This window comes from Camelus bactrianus, chromosome 6 (genome assembly GCF_048773025.1).
Source record: "Camelus bactrianus isolate YW-2024 breed Bactrian camel chromosome 6, ASM4877302v1, whole genome shotgun sequence".
NCBI classification, from domain to species: domain Eukaryota; kingdom Metazoa; phylum Chordata; class Mammalia; order Artiodactyla; family Camelidae; genus Camelus; species Camelus bactrianus.
In genome coordinates this window covers 26,181,951-26,204,715 of record NC_133544.1, presented here as the reverse complement: position 1 = coordinate 26,204,715, position 22,765 = coordinate 26,181,951, and the positions used below count along the sequence as shown (strand labels likewise).

The window sequence follows — 22,765 nt, the reverse complement described above, 5'->3', positions numbered from 1 at the left end:
AAAATGGGATATATCCACACGATGGAATATTATTCCACCATAAAAAGGAACAAGGTACTGACATATGCCACGATATCACTACATGCTGAAAACAGGCCAAGTCAAAGAATCCAGACTCAAAAGGATGCATATATTGTCTGCTTCCATGTATATGAAATATTCAAAACAGGGAGGCCCACAGACATAGAAAGCAGATTCGTGGTTGTCAGGACCTGGGGGAAGGGCGTAGGAGGAGTGAGTGCTTATTGGGAACAAGATTTCTTTATGGGGTGATGAAATGTTCTGGAATTAGAAAGTGGTAATGTTTGCACAACATCATGAATATACTAAAAGCCACTCAATTGTATACTTTAAAATACTAAAAGCCAATATTTGAACATTGACTGGCTATTAATATTTTTAAGGAATTATGTTATACTTTTTTGAGGTACAAAAACAGCATGGTTCTGTTTTTTGGGGTTTTTTTTAATCTTTACCATTTAAATAAATAATTTTTCGATAAGATACTAAAAACCAGTGAGTTGTACATGTTTAAATGTTGAGCTTTACGAAACGTGAATTTTATCTCAATTATAAAAAAAATTTTAGACAGTACACTTACTTTACAAAGTTACCCATAGCCAAAAGGAGCTGGGTGAGCAATTTCTCCAGCTCGCCCTGATATTCTGACTGAACAAGCCAAAACTCCAGATATTCTAATTAAAGACACCAAAGATCATGCTTCTCAAAGGACTCCTAAATGTCTTAAAAGGTCCACAGCTTGGGGGTGGTTGGCTCTACTGATGAGTAGAGATGGTGCGGGAACTTTGTGATGATGGCTGCACACGCCCTGGTCAGGCTGCCTCACTTCTAAGACCCCAACATGCAACGGTGACAGGGCGACAAGCAACCATGATAGGACCTACAGAGAGACAGCAACCAGGCAGGACCTGGGCATAGTTACCCAACAAAGACAGAAAGGAGAAATGATTTCTGGGCCCAAGGTACCCACAAGCCCCAGAATGGCAACCTCCCGGTTCCTGCCCTGTATTCAACACCTACAACCCCTGCACTGTGTTCAAGCCGACCTCACAAGACAGCATTCCAGGCCGTTTGAGTGTCAGCATTCACCGCATGGATAGCCGCTTTCTGTCCACACAGAGCCTTGGGCAGTTGCTCTCAATCTCTCTGGGCTTTCAACACAAGTGACTTTGAAATCAGCACAACTTACATGGTTGACACCCAGCTCAGCACCGTCAGCTGCAGTCATCAAGGCTTGAAGAAACCGAGTGAGGGACAGGAGATGGATCCGGCTTTTATCGGAGAGCTCAGAGCCTCCAGGGAGCAGAACCTGGAGGTGGGGCTCCGGGATTCCACAGAACTCCCCAATGATAATTTCTTCTCTCTACTTCCCTCTCCAATGATGTACTTCCCTCTCTTTTTGCTCCCCTTCTCCCACCGAACTCCCAGGGCAACCCTGGATAATAAATCAACAGGATGAAAATGCTTTGAGGTGGCACCACACCACTCCAGAGAGACCATTGGAGCAGCGAGGCAGATCTGGAGTGAAAAGCAAAACCTCTGGCCTGTTCTAGCCATTGGGTAAGCAACCCCTCCTCCATGCCCCCCTGCTCCTGCCTGCCCCAGCGGGAAACAATGAAACCAGGTCTTCCCTTGGGGTTCTGACCACCTCGTGGGGAGACTGTGATGGCCCTTTGGTTGCCATGCTTACTGTGATGTCATTCCTTTTATCATTCCATCTAGGTGGACTTTTTTCCTTTTCTCCAAAGGACATCCTCCTATCCGATGCCTGGGAACCCACTAGGAGCTCCAGCCCTTGTCTTATCTAGATCTGGGAAACTGACACTGTCCAGGGACCTCAGAAGACTCTACAGCCCTAATAGAAGCAGGGAGGAGTGAGAAGCGGCTCCCAGGACACAGAGACGCTTTCCTCCCAAGCTGTTCAATCTCTCCCTCATTAAAGCAGAACAAGCAGAGCACAGATTTCGCCAGTTCTCAGAAATGCAAACAGAAGAGAGCTGTGTGTTAAGGTCCTATCAGCTTTACTTAACTGGGCAGAAGGAAATCACTTCTTAAATAAAATAAAGGCAAAGAAGAATAAGGATGAAGGAAAAGGTGTACGAATCACACATTTTATCACGCACAGAGGAATGCAAAGGAAGAAGGAAAAATAGTTCCTAAATGACTACTTTCCGCGCTATCTAGCCATGAAGCTCTAGGGGTCGATGTCAGTGAAAGGCATTCCTTTGGGTTACTGGGTGCGGGTACTGGAGACCTAGTCCCAGGCTTTAAGGAACTAATAACAAGATCACTGTTCACAATCACAACATCTACACAGGCGCAGTCAAAAGAATTTTGCTCCACTGGAAAGAAAAAATGAAACTCTGAAAGACCAGGCAGTTTGTCCACAGCCACGAGGCTCAGTCTACAATCTGGGGCAAAGAGCAAAGGTGCAGGCGTGGGCAGGCCTTGTCCCACGTCCTCAAGTGAACACAACATAGCCTGCTACTTGCTTTCTCCTCCTCTGTCCTCCCCTCTGGGATCCGCCGGACTTCTGCCGGGCACTGATGGAAGGTGGCAGGTAGTGGCTCCAGCTCCAGCTGCTGCAGCCCCACCAGGGGAGTGGTGGCCATGTGCCGTCCCAAAGGGCAGGAGGGCCCAGGGAAGGCTGTCCTTGCAGCCAGCTCACCCTCTGCGGTCAAGTTAACTTTTATGTAATAGGACCACTCCTGGAACATCATTGTGAAGACACAGCACCCTGTAGAAAACAGTGGTCCTTTAGCACTGGAAACATCCAGACTGACTAAATTAAAATGGTGATTGCTGTTGGTGTCAGCAGTGCTGTTATTTTCAGCCAAAACTTAACCCACAGAACTGGCCTTATCTTTCTAAATATATAACATGTCTCTTGTTTTAAAAAAAAATTACCCATCATAAATATATGCTTTTTTATGTATTTTTTATTGAGTCAGTTTACAATGTGTCAATTTCTAGTGTACAGCATAGTATGTCAGTCATATAGGAACATACATATATTCGTTTTCATATTCTCTTTCACCATAAGTTACTACAAGATACTGAATATAGTTCCCTGTGCTATACAGTATGAACTTGCTGTTTATGTTTTTGATCTTAAGCAGGAAAAATATCTGATCCCCATTTTATGAATGAAGAAACCAAGGCAAAGAAAAGGGAAAGTTCATCCCAGGTGACATTGACATACAAAACTGAGATTTTTATCTCAAGCACTCCCTTTGGGGAATCCTTGGTGACAGCAGAGGCGCTCAGCGATTTGGGTGGAAGCCACATTACCAGGCCACCAAACAAGCCACTACTGTTAGTTCTTTTGTGCTTAGTGGGGCTGGGGGGGTGGGTGGCCAGGGGAGAGGGGAGAAAGGTCCCCACGAGAGCCCAAGCACTTACTCCCAGAGAGGCTGCTGATACAGTTCGGGGGCCAGATGTTAGGCTTGATAACACTGTCCTTCTTAACAAGCCAGCCTGCCTTTCACCTGTCCTGAGGTAGGTGTCCAGATGCCCTACTTTTCCGTGTAGCCCTGCTCCTCTGGGAACAGAGGCCCGAACAGATTGCTTTGCGCTCGCACAGGTAAGAAGCTCTGCCATCTAAAACCAGGCCAGCAAGTACACACAGGAAACAGTCACTGGATGGTGGCTTGGCCGGTTTTAATAGCAAAACCTGTCCTTTAGGACCCATACCTGTGAGAGAAGGCCCTGCAGAAATTGCAGTTTGGATCAAAGAAAGCCAGCCCTGATCACCCCACCAAGGGCGGAAGGATGTGAACTCCGAGCTGAAAAGCAGGAGTTGTGGAAGCAGACAGACCAGGGCCTGAATCTCAGAGCCATTCACTCAACACATGGACTTGAGTGTTTATTTGCTCTTGGTTCTCCTTGCTCATAAAATGGGGATAAAATATCTAACTCTGAGAAATTATGAAAATGCCAGCACATAACAGACACATCAAAGATGGTAGCTACGATTATCGGTTTGCCAAACGGAGCAGTGTGTCTGTGCTCAGCCACCCACACATTTTCCCTGATCCGCTTCTGACCTACGTCCTGCACTGGCAACAGAACTGAGCCAGAGGGTGAAGCCTTCAGCCGCAGGACTGATCTCTCACCCTCACCAAACTGACTGACCCCTACAGGGTTCACAGCCTTGTCCTGATTAGAACCACTCATTTGTTTGAATTTTTTATTTCTGCATGCTCTCTTTATGAGTTTCTTTATGCATGTGTATATATAATTTATTCAAATGCATTTTATCATTTATACCATGTTCCTGTACTCCCTTCCGCATCAGCGCCTCCATCCCTGACCCTGCTTTCCCCCGGTGGCCCAGGTTAACATTTTTGTCTGTATCCTTCCACATTTTTCCTCATACCCATGTAATCTTACACACACACACACACACACACACACACACACACACACACACACACACACACAAATAGTGAGGGGTTTTAGGGGGTGGTTATTGTTTGTTTAACAATAGAATTATATATTATACACACTCATCTCCCTCCTGTTCATTCTGCCATACTTTGCCAAAAGCCCTTTTTAATGGTTCTGTAATGATCCATGGTATGAAGGTACCATTGCTTTGGACCACTTCCCTACTAATGGGTATTCACAGAGTTTTAATTCTTGGTTACTACAAATAAAAGAGCAATAAACTTCTTCTACATACGGACCAAGATCATTTTCTAACCAGACAAAATGCCCAGCTCCAGGATGTGAAATTCACCCATGTTGATGAGCTCCCAACACTGTCACTTCATCCTTAAAAGTCCCCTTTAGAAAAGGACCCTGCTGGTCTTAGACGTGCAAATCCCAGGTGTGGGTCTGGCCTCCAACCCCACCGTTCTTCCAGGCACTTACTGTGTCAATTCTGCAGGTCTTAATTTTCCCAGCTGCAAAGTAAAATATAACTGCCCAGTGGTGCAGGGTTGGAGAGTGCTTTTGAGAAGGTTTTTATTTTTATGAGGGAGCAGTGTGTGAAGAGCTATTTTTGCTGTTTTTCTATAGGATGCTGTTTCTAGCTGCTTATTTTGGGGGTCAGGGAAGAGAGGGCAAGCCAAAACTAACAGTTTCAATTAAACTCTAAGACCTCTGTAGAAAGTTACTGGGGCTGCACAAGGAAGCCTTTCTCTCTGCATTCCTGAGGCATCTTGCACTGCTGTTGTTTATACCCCAAAGTCAGGACTAGATGGAGAGACCTGACTCCTCACTTGCCGGGCTTTGTCACATTCTGAAGAGGCACAGCTGTAACTGAAGTTATGAGAGGAATGATCCAGTGAGCAAATTTTGGAAAAATCAGTGATCTCACTGATGTTTGATTTTTCACTCAAAATTCCCTTAAGCTCTAAATTTCATCCAATACAAGGTGTGAGGTTGGGGGCCGGGTGGGAGAGGAGTGTACTTCTTATGCAGGGGGTGTAGTAATTAATATTTCCTGTTCTTGAAAAAAAGAGAAGACACTGGTGGGTGGAGAAATTCCCAAACCTTCCCTTTCAGGTAGCAGTTCTAAAAGTCTTTCAAGAACCTCTGTGAAAAGAAGCAGTTGTAGCAACTCGAGTAAATTTGCCTTACTACCATATGGCTTATAACACATGAGAGGGGAGTAATAGGAATGATAAAATCAACAGAATTTGTATAATGTTATTCCGCTTTAAAACTCAAATCACCAATGTTCATAGCAGCACTGTTTACAATATCCAAGACATGGAAACAACTTAAATGTCCAACAGCAGATGACTGGATAAAGAAGATGTGGTATATTTATATAATGGAATACTACTTAGCCATAAAAAAGAATGGAATAATGCCATCTGCAGCAACATGGATAGACCTAGAGATGATCATACTAAGTGAAGTAAGTCAGAGAAAGACAAATATCATATGATATCACTTATATGTGGAATCTAAAAAAAATATGATATAAATTCTATTTACAAACTAAAAACAGACTCACAGACATAGAAAACAAACTATGGTTACCAAAGGGGAAAGGGCAGGGAGGAATAAATTAGGGGTTGGGAATTTACAGACACACATTACTATATATATTAAAACAAACAAACAAACAAGGACCTACTGTATAGCACAGGGCACTATATTCAATATTTTATTATAACATATAATGGAAAAGAACCTGAAAAGAAAAAAATATATATGTATGTCTATGTATAACTGAATTACTTTGCTATACACCTGGAACTAATGTCATAAATCAATTACTCTTCAATAAAAAAATTTTCTAAAACTCCAATCAAACCTGATTTTGGAAGTTTTCTTCATCAAAATCAAGCAGATGATGGGCACCCCTACTCTGGATGAGCTCTTGGCAGCACCTACTGAATATCCTGTGACCTAGCCGTCCCACTGTCATGTACCAGCATGTTCCTCCCAGCACAACTCAGAGTAAGTTCCAAACCAGAAACTGCCACATGGTCATCAGGAGTAGACCAGGGAGAGAAATCATGGTGCACTCACGTGATGGGATACTACACCGCACCCAGCATGTACACCCTAGAGCTACAGCAGCACTATGGAGGATCCTCACTGTGGTGATGGGGGAAATACACACTGAAGTGCACCTTCAAGAAGATTCCGCTGCGTGGGTTTAGAATCGGGATAGTCACCCTCGGTAGGGCAGGGTAGGAGGTGTGATAGTAACTGGAAGGGGCACAGGTGGGCTTCTGTCCCATTGTTTCTTAATCTGGACATTGATGACACAAGTAAGTACAACTTGTCAGAATTTACTGAGCTGAACAAATGTGCATTTTTCTGTATGTATGTGATACTTCTAGTTTTTAAATTTTTAAAAATAAGACATGGAACAAAAATAAAGGTGATTAAGAGAAGAATAATCAGGTGGACAAGGCTCTTGGAGCCAGATTATATCTGGTGTGTCTTTACAGGAGCTCACCTGTCCATGCAAATACTGGTTAGCTAAGCGTGGCGCAAGAGGTTTCTGTGAGAAGAAATGAAAGGGACAACAGAGAAACTGGCACTTTCTATGGAAAAGAGAGGTTTCACAAAGTCTAGAAGTGCAGCCTCCACCCTGGTAATTAATCCAATGCACTATCCATTATAGATGGACCCAGGTTTGCTTTAAAAACATTTGGGGTTTTTGGTTTTTTGCTTTTCTTCCCTTTAAAAAAAATGTTTGGAATGAGGGGAAAGGGCCTCATGGAAATCAAATCTGTTTTTACAGATAAGAGACTGGAAAGAAAATCTGATCAATGGTGACAAAGTGGAAGCCAGTGATGGAAAGAGATTCTCTACATGGCTCTAATACCACAGGCAAACGTGGTTTCCGTGTGGGGTTAGATAATAACAGCTAACACGTGGGCAGGGTTTACGTATGCTAGGCATTGCTCTCAGTGCTCACATACATTAAGTCATCCATTCCCCCTTTGTGAGGCAGGGATTGATATAACCCCCACTTTGCAGGCTGAGACTGAGGCCCAGAGAGATTAAGAAACTTGCCCAAAGTCACACAGCTAATAAGTGACAGAACTAGGCAATCTGGCTAAAGATCTGCCTCCTTAACCATTATACCATATTGCTTCCAATAAGGATTTATTAAGCCCCTATTATGTGCTGGGCGCTATACTTGACAAGAGAGGTACTAACACACAGAAAACACTGATTCATGAGTTACAGGGTTAGTCCATGCACTGGTGAGCATCACACAAGCATCCAGAGGTCTCATTCCAGAATGACAACTTAGAAAACACTCTCCAAACACCTGGATATAAGTTTTCAATGACTAAAAAGTCGTGCTCATTTTCTCAGTAAATTGTAACAATAAACATTTCTCAACACTATTCTACTCAGTAAATTATAAGGATAAACATTCCTTGACACTCCACCCACCCCTGGGTCATGAGACTCAAGAAAACTCTTTCCATTTTGATTTGGGGGAAAAGCAACCTGTAAACACATTTGTTTACTTTTCCTGAATTGACCTCTTGTGTTAAAAGGATTGCTCACCGCTTTATCTGGCAGGCTTGAATAAAGGGGCTCTCAAAAGGTCAGAGAGACTCAAGTGCCCAGGTTATTAAAAAACTGAAGAAAGGCAAAGCATGATTACTACATTTATGACATTTTTTTTTTTTTTTTTTTTTTTTTTTTTTTTTTGATGGCTGCTTAGAGTTTATTTTCTACTTGGTGCAAGGCACAGGGTTATGAAGTGTCAGAAAGGCTCTCATGTGGCTTGGATAGTAAAGAGCGGGGTTCTCTCAACTTCCTTTTTGCTGTTTTGCTGTTTTGATATTAAAGAACCCAACCGTTTCTGTTGGCTGTAGCGTGCTTAGTCTCAGGGAGGGGAGGGAAGAGGAGGGGGAGGGCTCTTGTGAGCCTAGCGCCTTGGAAGGAAGCCTGGCAGCTGGTCGCGGCCACTCAGGACGAGGACCCGGAGTTGGTTTTGCCAGGCTGGCTGCCACGCTGCTGCTTCCCCATGGCTTCCGGAGCCAGGTCACAGGTGATCGTGCTAGTGGAGGTCTGGGGTGATTCCGAGTTCTCTGCGGACTCCAACACTGTGGCCATGAATGTGAGGAGTGGACTTCCCGAAAAAGAAGCTAGCCCACCAGTGTCCCGAGTCGGCTTTGTGGAGACCCAGGGGGTGGGGGATGGCGTCCCCAGGGTACTCCGCACTTCCGCACTTCCACAGGAGCTGTTCCTGGAAGTGGAGCCCAGGCCGCACCGGTCGTAGTCATGGGTGGCCACGAGCGAGACGCTGGAGGGGACGGCTGCCATGATCTTGCTAATGGGCTGGTGGAAACCTCGGCGGCGACCCCTCGGGGGCCTCGGCGCACAATCACAGGTGGCGGGGACGGGGACGCGAGGCCACGGAACCCATTTGCAGAAGCGATCACGAGCTACAGCTCCACGACCCAGACGCGCACATTTATGACACATTTTAAATGCTCACACTTCAACAAATTCACACTTTCTACATACACACACACAAACTTAAATACAATGTAAAATAATTATGATCTCAAGAGAATTACAGGATCTGTCCTTTTCAGTATTAATTCAGAGTGCCCCACGGACATGTATGGTCCAGGCAGACTATACATTTGATGCCTTGAAATGAACATCTTGTAAACTACGTGTACAATCTCATGCAGAGATAATGTCAAAGTTTCCTCTGAGTCCTCCATGAATGGGAGACCCAAGTTTAATCAGCTCCCACTACCACCCTCACTCCCTTGATAAGCCTTTCTTAAGAGAAGAATAAAAGAGTGATCCCAGTGGTAAGGAACAATGAAGGCCTAGCTGGGAACCAGTGATAGAGAAGAAATGAGGTTCACAGAGCTGGAAAAAATGTGGGTGACAACTCTGGGACACGGCCACCTAAAGACCCAGGCTAGCCAGGTGTAGGATATTTATGACCCCTGGAGGTCAAGTTCAGGAGGTCAGCTAAGGCTACGAGGGGGAGGCAGGAACACAACCACCTGCCTCTTTGCCCATGACCTAGATCCGACCCAGGCCTCAGGTGCTACACTCATGCCCCTGGCCCCCCTTTGCTGGCCTCTCTACAAGTGCAGCGGAGCCGTCCTAAACACATATGAATCTTCTAATATGTGCTTTCTTCTCCCACATCCACCTCATTTCCCAGGAGTCAATTAGATGTTTTTAGGGAGTTGAAGATGGCGCCAACTGTGACATGACATCCTATGCTACTTTCCAGAATAGTGTGAGGTCCAGTTCTAAGATTTGGGTGCAAAAAGGTACAAAAGCTCCTCAAACCCAAAGATGAGACAGTGCAGAAAGCTGGTTAAAAACCATTTTCCAATGTCTGTTTATTTCTCTGCTAAAATCTCTCCACTGTGTGAGTTGCCAAGAAAAGTGAAGGCTCATGTTCTGAAGCAAGGAAGGTTCTCTTTCCACATGACACCTGCAGAAGATGGAAAATGTGATAGCCTCTGTATATCATAGGATACCAGCTCCTGGTAAGAGGACACCCTAATTCCTGCCAGTGCAGCACCCAGGGAGAGGCAGCTTTTCCATTCTTCTCCTCTTGCTGAAGGGGCCCTAGAAAGGCCATCAGGGCCTTCTCCAAGGACAAGGTTCTCCCCAGCCCCCACGAGGCCTACTGCTCACTATCCCTTTTCTTCAGCCAAGTAGCAGAGTTTTAACATAATTTCTGGAGCTCTATGCTTGAAGACACACCTAAGAAGAGGCCTGTGGACCATGTGCTAAGTTCACTGGCTCCTATTCAAACTACAGAAAGCTAAGTATAACTTTGAAACATCCTCTCTAAACCCCTCCCCTACGTCCAGTCAAGGCAAACACAAATTGATTCTATTTTCTCAAAACACCATCCCCTTCAGATGGCTTTGTTTATCTTCATTAGCCTTTCTCGATGATGAATGGGGCCAAGGGTTCAACACCCAATGTTACATCCAGAGAGACAAGGTCTATGGGAAGATGTAAAACTGAAAGAGGTGGTGAATCCATGAGCAATTCCCCAGATATCCTGGAGTCAACTGGCTTTCTCAAACAAACCCCACCCTAACTCCCCAGTGGGAATAGTATATACTTCCTGAACACTGACTCTGGCTCAGCTCCTGTCCTAAGAGCTTCACGTGGGTTAATTCATTTAATCCTCACACCAACCCTGTGGAGGAGATGCCAAAGGCAAAAGAGAGAGCTGGGATTTGAACCCAGAAGTCTGATTCCCTAACCCAGGATCACATGAGAACCACAACATATTTCTCTACTTAAGGATTACAGACGGTACTCTTAAGAAAAGCATTTACCTAAATGTGTTGTGAGAGTTCATTTACTTCTTTATCTCCCTGACGTATAAACTGCTAGTTGCCCCTCAGTAGTCATCCTCCCTTCTCCCTTTTTGTACTGATCTCCACTCCCAAGGTTTACCTACATACCAGGTGATCTGCTCTGGACTACATTTCCCAGCATCCCTTGCAGCTGGATGTGGCCATATGACTAAGTTCCAGCCAATGGGCTATGAATGGAAGCCCTTTAATGACAAGCTGCTTACCTTAGATTTCACCTCCTGCTTCCCATAGTTTGAAAGACAGACATAAAGATGAGAAATGGTAAAAAGCAAAACAAAACAAAACCTATGTCCAAGGATGACTTCATGGACTTACCTTGCCAGTCTGGTGTGATCCCTCTGGGACTTATATGAAAGAAATAAGCCTGTCTAATTTGGCCATTCTACTTGGGAATCTGTTATAGCAGCTTATCCGTTTATGCTAGATTCAGTGCCCTAAGGCCCAAAGCCTGTCTTACTCTATTCAGCATCCCCAAAACCCTCTCTTAGTGTTGGAACATAGTAGTTGCTCAGCAAATATTTGTTGGATGAATAAAAACACCATTATGTAAACCAGGTGGTCCTGGGACCAGATGTACCCAAGCTCAGGAGATGACCCTTATCCAGGTAGGTACAATGTCTCCCTTGCTTTCCTGGCAAATAGGAGCTCAGGCCAGAGAGTCTATATTTTGGGAAGTGTTTGTAACAAGGGAGGAGTAAACTTTTGTTGCATCTTTGTCAGCTCTCGGCTGAGACAATGGGTTTTATGCTTAACCGCATGTTAGCTGAGGTTACCGCTTATCTCACAATAATGATGAGCTCAATTTGAGCACTTACTACAGGCCAGGTACTGTACTAAGCACTTCCCACACATTACCGCGTTCGTTTTCATTTAATCCTCACAACAACTCTACAAGGTAGGAACTTTTATTATCCCCAGATGAGCAAACCAGGTTCAAAAAGAAGTAACTTGCCCTGGCCACATGGCTAATAAGCGACAAAGATCAGAGTCAAACCCAAGTTGTTTGAGCCCTAAACTTATTCTCTTCTTACTCACTGTGCTCTCCTGCCTCTCCTCATGTGTGACAGGCTTGTGTTCCCTGCTATGTTGGGAGGGCGGGGCTGTTCTGTGCTTATCTGAATAGATGCCTAGTGCACAAAGCTTCTAGTGTGGCCGTGACACTTTTCCTCTGTGCATGGTTGATGAGAGGCTGCACACACCCACCAGGCTACAGCAGGGCAGAGGGCAAACAGCCTTGGCCCCAGGGTCTACCGAACTCCCTCTTGCTTTCTCCTGCTCCCTGGGCTGCCCTCACTGCCCTCTGACCTCTGCATCCCACTGCCCATGCTGTTGCCATCCAGAGCCTGTGCCTTTCCCCTCAGTTGCCTCTCCTGGATTTACCCTCCTGCTTGCCTCCTCTTGCCAGGTCTTTCAACTCTCCTCCCTGAAGCCACAGGGTACAGATCTGCCCATCTAGCCTGGTTAACAGTGTGGTCCAAGTTTCACATCCCACCTTCACCCCAACTTTGTCCTCACAGCCATTCTTCCAGCTCCTTCCTCCTCATGCCTTAGACTCAGCAGAGTCTGCAGCCAGGGAGGGAGGCACCAATCAGGCTTTATCCCAGGTGTTGCAAACCTAGGGCCTATGCTTCAAATATGGCCTCAGAGAACGTTTTGTTGGTTGTACTATGCTTTTTGATGACTGAATTAACTATATCAAAAGTTATTAGAGTTTATATACACATTCAGATTTCAAGCCTCTCTTAAAAAAATCAAGAGTCTTGGCAACAATGGGCCTTCCTTCCCACGTGGCAAATGGCTGGAGTTGAATTTGGATATCCCACTGGGTGGACATGAACTTCCAGTTTACCACAGTCCCCTCCATTCCCTGTTCTACTTTTCCCTTCCAGACACCCCTTCATTCATTGACACAGCCTCTCTGGCCCATGCGGGCATTTGTGTTTGCAGTGCCTGCTGCGATGGCCCCATTTTGCTGATGAGCAAAGTGAGAGAGGGTGGAGAGAGATTATTCTTCCAGGTCTCAAAGTTGAGTTCCTCAGCAAATCCATGGTTGGCTATCATTAGATAATGTTTATTGAGTTCCTGAGTGTCCCAGGCACTGTCCAGACCATCACAAAGGTTTAAATACAGGCCCCGTGACCCTGCCTCTCTCTGGTCACTACCCTCCTTCACACTGCTGCTCCAAACACATGGGCATGCCAAAGAAAGGTACTTTATTTTTCGACACACAAGTCACAAACACCTCTTTTATCGTGTACCATGATAATCTGATTCTCCTCATCTCACCCCCAGATTAAATTTTCTCAAATCTGTCGTTCAGATTATACACGCTGAACCTGCTGAGATATGACCTTTCTATACTGTAATACCCTCTGGGCCTGAATCCTGGATGATGTGTGTGTGTGTGTGTGTGTGTGTGTGTGTGTGTGTGACACATGTGTACTCAAACATATGATTCTGGATAAACACTGTCTTCTCAGTAACTTCCCACACAGGTAAGAAGTCATCATTTGCCTCAAGTGGTGAACTAGTGTCTGTCCCACTGCCCCATCAAAAGGGGCAGCAGTTGCTGATGGCTCCTCGATGGAATGAAGGTTTGGGGTTACCATATCTTTGATTTTTCCAGAATCCCAGGAATATAATTTAGAAAAGTGAAACAATAATTCTATTAATAAGACCTGTGCTGAGAAACAAAAACTACCCTCCCACCCCTGCCAAGTGCTTGAGAGAATTTATAAGGATCAGATGCTGGAGGACTCATAGGCAGCCCAGGCAACGCTGCTCCCACTGGAACCATCAGCAGCAGACCCTCAGTCCCTTGTCCCATCCTAACACCCATCCGAGGAGTTGGAAGAGGACCCCAGCATGCTTGGCTGGCTTTGCTCTCTAGCTTTGTCCTCCATGATGACAAGACAACTAAGCTGTCTTGGACTGTTGGTTTTTTGTTTTTTTTTTTTCCTAACTCCCTGTTTGGGCTATCCTTAAAACAAACTTTTTCCTTCTTCTTATCCATCTTCTCCTTAGAACACTTAGGTTCTTAACTCACACTGCATTATGTGCGTCTTTCCAATAAGTAGGTTGCAGCTTCTATGTCTTTGATTAAACAACTCTAACAAAGAAATCGTTGAGATGACAACACTTATCATGAACCAGGTAACATCCTTTTCCTCCCCAAACCATACGCAATTAACATATAAATGGCCTGGCAAAGGGACTTCTTTGAGAGGTGGCAGATTATAACTCATCTTGCTCCTACACTTATAAAGCTTTTTTAAAAAGAGAGAGAGAAAAGAACAATTTCCAACAGAGAAAATGTCACAGATGGCCACAAACTGACTTCCCGAGGGATGATCATTTTGATGCAAATACTTCTCCAAGTGAAAAACGCACAATGCACAAAATGTCCACTTGAGGATCTGTGCCTCCTATTTGGGTAATCGCCCTTCTACTGTGGGTTCTGAGCAGGCAAACGATATGCCCAGAAAGGCAGCCAGTGAGAGGCGTGCTCAGCCTGCATCCTGATTGGCCGGGCCGGGCACCAGCTGGAACCAGGGCCAGCTTTGAGGACAGCAGAGCGACTTGATAGGATTCTCTCTTCAAAGCATAGAGCAAACATCAATTAATCCTCAAAAGACGCTTTCAAGGAGAACATTATCCCTTTTGAGGATGTGGAAGCTAAGGGGTGCCGCAGGTAGTGGAAGGGAGGGCGGAGGAGAAAACAGCACTGGGCTCCAGGCCCGAGATCTCGTTCTCCGGAGAGAGTCAAGTTGCAGGAGAAGAATGAACCTAAGGAATTGGGGTGAAGGAGGAGGCGGCGGAGAAGCCACTGCTTTTGAGGCTGCCCCTCAAGGCTCCTACTGCCCCATCCCAGAGGAGGCTGCAAAGTGAAACAGGGTGGGAACTCGGAGCGCAGCTGTGTGTGCACCAAGCCAGGAACCAGAGAAAGAGTTCAGATGACTGGACTCGGGCTCAAAACCCCTTCTTGAGAGTCTAATTGCCACTGCATGTGGGAAGAAAAACTGAAATCAGGATCCAATTGTTTTGGTACCCCTACCCCTTTCTTGAAAGGGAGAAGGGGAGGATTGGTGTGTGTACACAGAGGCCATCCCCTGCCTGGCTGGTCTTTCCATCTTTAGAGAGCCAACCCAGAGCTTCCCACAGCTCACACTCAAAGCATCACAGCCCTTCACTGTGCTTGGCCATAAACGTCACACATTCTCGCATTACACGTTTAGTCCAGCTTTAATATTTTGATCTGAGATACCTGGAAAAATTGTGTGCTGCTGATAAAAAATATAAAAACACCCCACAATCTCTTCTCCACACAGTCAGTAACCTTACACACTGATTTCCACACTGAATGTTTTTAGTCTGTGTTTTGTCAAAAACTTAAGTTCTTTGCCACACACTATGGACTGTTTGCATCACTGAACAGAGCCCATGCCGTGTGCAAGTTATAGGCTTACTGGGGATATTTCAGTTTTTCTAGAAAAGATTTTCCTAAAGGGTCTGAATGAGTTTTCTCTCAATTTACCATGCAGTCAAAGAAATAAGGTACATCTATCAAAATTCATCAAATTGTACATCTGAGATGCGTATAGTTTACTGTACAGGAATCATACAATAAAGGTGTTTAGAAAAAAAAAAAGAAAGGAAGAAGGGAAATCACCCTACGACTGATTTTTTTTTTTAATTCAACTACCAACAGCTATTCTGACATAGCCTGGTGTACACATGTGCATGCTTTCAGAGGCATAAAAAATATACAAAAAAAAAAAACTTGTTCATAAAAAAAAAAAGTTCTTAACTGTGGAAAGCAGAATGGGCAATATGGGAAGAAATCTTTTTTTTTTCCCCAATTCTTTTTTTTCCCCCTCTTTTTATGCCCTTCTGTACTGTGCTTTTTTTTTTTTTTTTTTCCTTACAATCAGGGTGTCACTTCTTAAATATTTAAAATTATAAAATAAAAAATTACTCTAAGATCATTTTTTCCCCTAGATGTTGCATTTTGTCCCACCACCTAATGAAAATTAAGCCAGTAGGTTTTGGAAATATCTTGCTCTCTTTTACACAAAAAAATACTATAAACTTTCTTGACAATATTGTCAACATTCAGGTCGCTTCATCCAGAATGCTCCAAGCTAAGAAAGGACAAGATCTTGAAACCCACTTCACAGAGGAGGAAGGTGAAGCTGCATCAGGAGGACCCCGAGGCAGAAATGTAGCTCCAAGGCCTGGAAAACAACTGAGGCTGCTAGACTTGACTTCCCTAGGGATCATCTGAGCAGCAGAGCTGAAAAGCCATCATTCTGCACAAGTGGGACATGCACCCTACTCCCACTGCTCGGTCCCTGTGAATGGTCAGAACACACAAAAAAACTCACAACACCAACTGATGGGCTCGAATCCCTCCAGTTATTAAAATCATCTTTTTCTTCTCTTAAAGAATGGACTTTTAACAACAAGGTCCTGCTGTAGAGCACAGGGAACTACATTCAATATCTTGTAATAATCTATGTTGAAAAAGAATATGAAAAGGAATATATACATATATGTGTATATAACTGAATCACTATGCTGTACACCAGAAACTAACATTATAAATCAACTACACTTCAATTAAAAATTTTTAAAACATTTAAAAAGAATGGACTTTTCAAGTGACACCAACCTCTTCCATCATTTAAGTGTTTATTTAGAGAACACTTCCATTGGAAGCTTGAGAAATGGAGATCTAATCTCAAAGGGGCACTTACCAGTTGCAAAGTAATTAGAAATGAAGTTAAAAAAAAAAAAAAAAACACTAGGGTTGAAGTGATGAGGCCAATAGGAAAATCCAATTCATTTAGAAAACTTTCACATCTGTTTTGCCCACACATACAGCTAGATGTAGTTGTTATCAGCAAATCAGTGACTGGGAATGTTACATGAAGGAAAATGTACACTCCGGGTCTCTTGAACGCCTCTTATTTGGCAGAGCTGGGCAGCAGGATCAGACTGTCAATTTTAGCCTGACCCTGAAATCAAAACTCTAATAGTCACAGAAGTTCTGCAGCTAACCAGTTACTGTTCACAGTTCACTCATCACAATCCTTAAAGTCACCAGAGGGAGTCCGAATTTGCAACAAACCAGAAGGTATTCCTTGAGGGGCACAGATGTCCTTCCAATTCTACTTTTGCCCTCTCCTTCCTGAGACTGATTTAGAAACGAAGGGAAGTAGGCTAAGAAAATCCTCACCTTTAATATTAATAAGAATTGTGCAGTCCCCGGATGATCAGAGCCCAGACTACATAGGACTTGAAAGAACGAGTGAGACTTTGATATGGAATGTGAAAAAGTAACAGGCAGGAGGGGCGGGGAGACCAAACTGGGAGGCCCAGGGCCCAGCTCCCGCCTGCTCCAGTACTGACTCACCAGTGACGATCGCTCTGATTTATTAAGCAAGGATGATGTACACTTACCTTGCTATCTTTTTATCTATGAGATGAATGAAATGATCTTTCAAATGGTATATTTGTCATCACAGGAAGAAAAATACAATATAGTACAATACAAATAAGGGAACTAGGAATTGAACTCACCCTTTGTTTTCAAAGAGATTTCACATATGCCATCTCATCATTATCCCTGGAGAGATAGTAGATCGTTAATATTAGCCCTGTCATACAGAAAAAGCAACTGAGGCACAGAGTGGTGAACTGACCAGGGCAGCGTGGTTTGTAGACGAAGCTTCAGTCAGTTCAAAACACTGAAATGCACTCCAGTGATATCGGTCAATGAACACCTCTTGGGTTGTGTCTCAAAGACTCAGCCACCTGGAGACACAGAACTCAGGCCTCCTCTGTCCCAGCCTGGAGCTCTATCTCTGACCTAACCATGCTTCTGCACAGAGAGCCTTTTAACTAAGACAGCCTCAGAGTCCCACTGGCCAAAGGGGTATTAAGGAAAGCAAAGGACTCTACTGACTCTTTAACCCATGTGTCGATTTGGTGCAAAGTAAAAACATGGGCATCCCCGGATCATGAGGCCAGGAGAGAAGACAGTATCAGGAGTGAACACTTGGGCTCTGTCAGCTGGGCCCTCGTACCTTAGGGGGCTTTAGTGGCTCAAGGCATGAGTGATAAGCAGTAGCCCAGATAATGATTCCTGCACTCAGGTGTAATTTTAGTTCTTAGGAAATGTCAGGAGACTTACGTTCTTGAATCTAAGATCAACCACTGCTATCAAAGAGATGGGTGAATTGGAAGTAAAGACAGAAACAAGTGTTTAATGAGCATCTTCTGTGGCCTGGCCTATTCTTTGGGCCCTAGCGTATAGCTCATTTCATTAGATGGCTTCAGGCAAGGACGAGGACTTTCTCCATCGACAGAACAAGAAGGAGGATGTCTATGGTTCCTTCTATCCCAGGCACAGTATCCGTCACCACCCCATCTCCATTCCATTTCTCAAGTTCTCTTCCACAGGCATCGCAGGATGCTGCTGGGGGTTCTCTGACCCCACAAAATTCTCCTCCGGGCCCCTCTCTCAGAGGCAGAAGGAGATCATCTTTCCCTCTTCTCTCATCACCCCTATTGCAGCCAGCAGGACCCCCACCAGAACACCTCAATTTACTCAGGAATGAGGTGACTTCGGGGGAGGCGAGAGGGCTGAGGAGAGAGGGGAAGAAGAATGTCACAGCGGCAGCCTGCCACTTCTGGAAGGAAGCAGGCATTTCCCAGCCTGCTTTGTAAAGGCCCCCCTTAAGCCCGGCACGGGTCTAGGGAGGGAAGCTGCATTCCAGGAATTCCAGGGGAACGGAACAGACCAGGTGGAACATGGGTCCCACCCCACAGGAGACAATATTTTGAAAAGAGCACGTATGTGATCAGGGAAGAAGGAGAGACCATGATTAAGACCTGCCCTGCCACCCACCCCCTCTTGTCCCAGCCTTGACTTGGAGGAAATGGTTAAGCCAGTCTAAACCCAGAAGTGTGAATAATGCACAGGGCCAGCTCTCAGGCCTCCCACACAGCAAGGCACGGTCAGGTCGCACAGATGGCCTTCTCGTGTGCACAGGCCCGAGGTCTGCTGTGCGGGGCTGAGACTGCAGCTCAGCCCTTGTGCTCCTAGTAACCATGCAAGAGAAAGTGGGGCTCCCTGGGAGAGGTATGAAATGTGAGGTGAGGTCTTAGGAGTGAGTGGGGCAGTGCCAGCCATCCTGGGGCAGACACCAACAGCTGGAGTGATTTGTTAGCCCTTTTATCATGAGTTAATTTGCTTCCAGCAGATTCCATTAGTGACCTGACAGGCCCAGGGCCTGGAGGAGGGCCTTGGAAAAGCTGCTGAGTCAGCATACTGAAGGGGCAACCAGGAAGGCCAGATGTCTTGCACCCAGCCCTTTGCCCGGCGTTTCTATTTGAAGAGCTTAGAATAATTATTTGCAAAGCTCTCATTAAGGCAGCACCACTAAACTACGTACAGAGAGAAGACACACGAACCTTGACCACCAAACGGCCAATGAGAAGCTGATGCAATACAGGAAAAGGATTCCCACATGAATGAATCTTTTCTCCCCAGTGGCAGGAAGAAAGCAAAAGTCAGAGTTATAGACTGTGTTCCATCTGCAACTAGGAAGCTGAGGGGGGTGCGGGCGGGGAGAGGGTTGAGCTTTCTTTGAGTTCCAGTTGACTGTTCTAGTAGAATAAGAAAATAATGATGCTATTACTACTGCTGCTGCTCTTACTACAAATAATAACAATTCCAGTCAGTGTTTATTTGGCACCTGGTACATGCTAGGAAGCATGCTGTAGGCTTTTTAGGCAATATCTCCTTTACTACAGCCCATTGGTAGGTAAAGTGTGTGGGTGAAGAGATCTCACAGTCACTAAGTCACGAGAGAAGAGTCAGAGTAGAATCAAACCCAGGTGTTTCTAACTCCAAGCTTGTGCACTGAACCAATCCCATGGGCTAGAGAGACCACAGAAACAGGACCTGGGAGCACGGGCTCCAGCCTCACGTGTGCCCTGCCCAGCTGTGGGATCTAGGCAAGTGATTTCAACTCATGGGCTATCCTATATAAGATGACTAAGAAATTTCTTAAGGGTCCCTTCAATTCAAACTGTAGTTATTGACCACCTGAGTGCCACCTGAGTGATGGGGGAGGGGTGTATAAACATAACGGAGGCAGAGCCCTGCCTTCTACAAAAGCCAAAGAGCCTTGGGTGCCCTTTCAGCTCTAATACTACTCAGTGATTTCTTTTTAATATAAAAAAGTATTTCTGACTTTAAAAAGCATTTATACTCAACTTCTATTCTTCTTTGTAAATATACACATGGAGAGGTATCTGAAATGACGTTCATCAAATGGATCTGGGGTGATGTTTCTGCCCTCATCTTTTTACATTTTTGTGTTGCTTGAATTTTTAGTAACAAATACAAAACACTTTTATAAAAATAAATTCATTTCAAAATACCACTAAAACAATAATATATATGGAGGGGAGGTTAACAGCTCAGTGGTAGAGCATGTGCTTAGCATGCGTGAGGTCCTGGGTTCAATCCCCAGTACCTCCATTAAATAATAATAATAATAATAATAATAATAATAATAATAATAATAACAACAATAACAATAATAATGATATGTATGTTTATATGCATACACATACCTATAGATGCAGATATATATATTTCAACACTAATTGGATATTTTATAATATTGAGAAATTATTGTTAACTCCAATGAGATTGTGACTATGTTTTTAAAAAGAATCCTTGTGTTTTGCAGAGACACACTCAAATAGAGATAAAATGATGTCTGGGATTTATTTCAAAATAATCCCTGGTGTGAGGGTCAGGGTAGGCTGTCAGTGAGACTAGCTATGAGTTGCTAATTATTAAAGCTGAGTGATGGGTCTATGAGAATTCATTATGCCATGTATGTTTGAAATTTTTCATAATATACAGCAAAAGAGGAATCTTTTCAAGGCCAACAGGGAAGCAGTATCTCCCAAAAGCTAAGCCCCAGCCAGCAGTCTTCCTACCTGAGCTTTTCATCATCCTAGACTAACTCTTCCCTTTCACTGTTACATTTAACTTCATTCTTTTTTGTGGCTTCCTTTCACTCCCACACCATTCCCCCAAACCTTCTAGAAGCATCCATCAGGTCTGTTGCTAGATTTTGGTGCCCAGGCCACTCTGTCTGAACTTACCCTTGCCCAGGGGACAGACAGTATGCGCCTGAGCAGTACTCCCAAGACAACTCTGTCCAAAGTCAGCTACTATCAGACTCTGTCTATTTAAAAGGAGAGCAGCTTGACTGGTGGAGGGGATGGGGGCATGTTTCACTCGTCTACTTAACAAATACTTGCCAACCACCTACTCTGTGCCAGGCATTGAGTTAGGGGCTAGGGATCGATGGTGAACAAGATGAAAGTGCCACCTTTGCAGAGTTTTCATGTCGGAGAAGGAGCTACTATAAATGTCACCACCCCAACCCTCCAAGATTTAGGGTCAGGGCTATATTCTCCAAGTCATCCCTGAATCATGTGAGATCTTGTCCAAAATAAAGACAGGATCTGCTACCAAGAGACAGACTACCACCCAACAACACACGCCAACCCAGTTCCCCATTTCGTGGGACAAAGAGACCAAAACAAGGCAACCACCAGGTAAGTAAATGATGGTAGAGGAAAGGGCAGCGGGGCCTCCCCATGCCAGGTCCACCACAAGCCACATTCGTATCGGAGTTTTTAATAACCTCTGCCGCCACTTTGACGAAGGTTTCGCATCCACGTTTCAGGCTGAACTAGGTAAAGTTTTACCAGCATGCATAATATAGCAGTTTTTAAAAACAAAACTTCCCTGCCAGTAATGACTTATATGACCTCAATAATACAACCAAGGACCTCCTATGTGAATGTCTGGTCATGGGAAAACGTTTAGCATTGTTCAGTGTATCACTTATGCCTGCACTCAGTGCAAAAGGACTTCCAAATCAACGTTCTTGGCCAAAAAAAAAATTTCAATATGGAAAAACCCCAATTTCAAATTTTCTTCCTGTATCATAATGGCAACAGAGTGTGATGAGTAAAGGTTTTAATGTATTTATCAAGATGTAGGGTCTATCATATTAATTGTGGATTTACCATTGTCCTAATAGAATGCATGCTTTGCACTCTTTCCCCCACTGACTATAAACTCTCAAGAGACAAAAATCCTTTCAGTCCTACTTTTGTGTTTTATCCTCAGCACCTAGCACAATGCCTGACATATAGTTGTTGCTGGTAAATATTTCTTGAATTGAATCCAAATATGCTTTAAAAATAATTTTTTTAATTAAAGTGCAATGGTACACAGTCAGAGATAGTTCCCCGTGCCTCTGGAGCAACCAGTCTGCGTCCAGGTCCCCATAAGATTCACTGGACCACATCCTAATCTCCTCCCTGGGTAGTGGTCCAACCAGGGCAGGTGCAACAACACCCCTGCCAATTGGACATCTCCACCCAGATGTCGAATCAGTATCTCAAGCCTAACAAGGGCAAAACTGGACCCACACAGGCCTGCTGCTTCCGATTCTCACCATCTCAGGGATCTCATTCTTCTACTTGCTCAGGTCAAAAACCTGGGAGTCATCTGTGATGCCTCTCCTGTTGTCACACCCCACTTCCCCACTTCCAATTCCTTTGCAGAAGCTGTCAAACCTATCTATAATATGTATTTCAAATCCAGCTTTTACAGTTACCACCCTGGTTCCAGCCACTGCCTCCTTACTGGTCTCCCTGCTTGGCCCCTGCTCCCTCTGTTTACTCTGAACTCAGCAGCCAGGGTGATGCTGTAAAAACCCTCCAGTGGGTTCCCAACTCCAAAGATAAATCAAAGTTTTCCTACTACTCTCCTTCTCTCTAATTCTGCTCCAGCCACATTGGCCTCCTTGCTATTTTTCAAAACC

General features: G+C 44.5%; 1 protein-coding gene and 1 pseudogene across 4 annotated transcripts in view; both read right to left on the bottom strand.

The window, feature by feature from the left end:
* The window catches only part of DPF3 (double PHD fingers 3), a 280,249-nt gene that overhangs the window by 201,273 nt on the left and 56,211 nt on the right, over positions 1-22,765 (bottom strand). The gene's annotated exons all lie outside the window — the stretch shown is intronic.
* LOC141577899 (pancreatic progenitor cell differentiation and proliferation factor pseudogene) lies at positions 6,218-16,356 on the bottom strand (annotated as a pseudogene).